Here is a 2082-nt window from a genome sequence, read left to right as displayed (position 1 = left end):
TTTAAACTTCACCCCATCGCACAAGCAAGTGGCTATCAGGACTCAGTGGCCGAGTGGATAACGCGATGGCGTTTGAAGAGAGGGCACTGGGTTCGAGTCCCAGAATGAACATCAACCCTGAGATACAGGTACATCCAGCTGAGGAGTCCCAAATAGGACGAAACGCGCTACAAACTGGATCCCACTGCTAGCCACTATCCATCTCTGCTTACCAATCTTAAGTTTTCCCTTCATCATTGTATACTCTAGAAAATGATTATGACAAGGTTGTCTGATTGATGATATTGATCGATGGTAGAGTTAGAAATGTAAATCACTAAATGGTGATCTAAATATACAAAGGTTAAGCACTTACCGCTGGACTTATTCACCTTAGGTTTCCTACACAGCGGTGTTGTGGATACAGGCTGCTGAGCAGCGTGGAAACTAGACCAGATAACTGTCTGGTGCTTCCTGGTTGTTTAAAACATGTCATGTTATCGTGCTGCTTGTGATCTCAAATCAAATGTCGTCGATGCTCATGATCTAGTCAGTTCTAATAGATTCTCTGGTAAATGTGGCAAACATGTTTTATATAATGTCACATTAATAGTAACTTGGATATATGAGGATCCAACAGTCTTTCGTGGGGGGGATGAATTCGAGAAATTTGCAGGATCATCCCAACAAAAATACAGTCACCCCTACTAGCAGCTCACACAAAATGTTAATCACCTAGAAATCAATGTTATCAGAGGATTAGAAACAACAGACGGTATTCGATCTTTTTTCCAGCTAATTATCTTCTCAAGAACCTTCGGCAAGCTATAGACTAAACAGATATGTATATTTTATATAGTATTCAGTCTACTGAGCTGGATTGATTAATAGTAAGCTTTTGACAATCATTATGGATAACATCTTCAGCGCCTAATTCAGTTAAGAAAATAATCATAATATCATTTACAAAATTAATCACACCAGCTACGAGAAAAGACGTTGGAAGTGGATAAGATATACATTAAGGAAGTCACCAATTTGCATCACGAGGCAATCCCTAACTTGGAATCTGGAAGGGAAGCGGAAAAAAGGAAGGCCAAAGAACACATTACTCCGGGAAATAGAAGCAGATATGAAAAGAATGAATGTTAACTGGAAAGAACTGGAAAGGATTTCCCAGGGCAGAGTTGAATGGAGAATGCTGGTGAGCAGCCTATGCTCCTCCGCGAAGGGTAACAGGCGTAAGTAAGTAAGTAAGCTACGAGGAATATTACATTGAATAAAGTAGGCGTTTCCTTCACTTTCTCATAAAAGAACAAAGATTGACAGTGATGCGACATGATATACCATAACTGATATCAATGTATGCAGAAACCATGGACAAAAATCCTAGTGGAGAAACGTAAACGTTTATAAATCAAGAAGACTCCAAGAATACCAAAAGAATTTCTCAAAGTTTGATATTGGGATCCAGTAGCAATCAATGAACACAACAACATAGATCCAATCTATGAACTTGTATGGAAGAGATCAATGGATCACGTGGCTAGAGACTAACCAACAAAAATAGTCAATATGAATAACAAAGGTAAATCAAGTCAGCAAAATCTTCGATAACAACCTATCGCAAACAAGGTCGTCAGAATAAATTGATATGATGTGGTGTGGGTTACTTATATCCATATAAGTAGTATATGACGATGGTCAGGCATACAATGTATTTCGGTAGAAGATTGATAAGGAAAGAACCCGAATGGAACGCAATTGGTATAAAAATGCATGAACAATAATAATCGGAGACTACGAACTGATATTTGCGGAAGGAACAGTCAAGATTGAGACAATTGGATAATAATCAGAAAGGGCTTTGTGGAGATTTAGTATTTTCCATAGTTGACAGAGTGAGTCAATTACAGCTAGAACGCCAGGGAACCCCTGACAGCTCTTGACGGCGATTTTCGACCAATTCTTGGGACTGCCCCCTTGGATTGGTTCCATCCATTGCCATCGACCCTGAGGGATGATGGGGAGGTGGCACCCTAATTTATATTGCCCCCCCAAAATATTTTAGGTAATTTTGTTTTAATAGATTCCCAATTTAAA

Source organism: Schistosoma mansoni (assembly GCF_000237925.1).
Source record: "Schistosoma mansoni, WGS project CABG00000000 data, supercontig 0242, strain Puerto Rico, whole genome shotgun sequence".
Lineage (NCBI taxonomy): Eukaryota > Metazoa > Platyhelminthes > Trematoda > Strigeidida > Schistosomatidae > Schistosoma > Schistosoma mansoni.
This window is presented reverse-complemented; position numbering follows the sequence as displayed.